Here is a 266-nt window from a genome sequence, read left to right as displayed (position 1 = left end):
TAATTATATGGTAAAAATGAGAAAGTCAGCCATTGTTCAGAACTAGTGTGCTGTGACACTTTTGTACTTTTATGTCTGATTTTGTAAGCAAGTAGTTTTTAAGTGAGGTGAAACTTGGGGTACCTGAGACAAATCAGACTCCTGAATGGGGTATAGTCGTCTGGAAAGGTGGAGAGCCCCTGTCTTACAGCAACAGAAAACGGGAGACAAAAGCAGGACATTTCTAAAGCCATTCGCACTTTTAAAAACCAGGCTTTTCCAAATGA

Source organism: Trachemys scripta, chromosome 23, assembly GCF_013100865.1.
Source record: "Trachemys scripta elegans isolate TJP31775 chromosome 23, CAS_Tse_1.0, whole genome shotgun sequence".
NCBI classification, from domain to species: Eukaryota; Metazoa; Chordata; order Testudines; family Emydidae; genus Trachemys; species Trachemys scripta.
The sequence above is the reverse complement of the archived record's forward strand: the minus strand, read 5'-3'. Positions refer to the sequence as shown.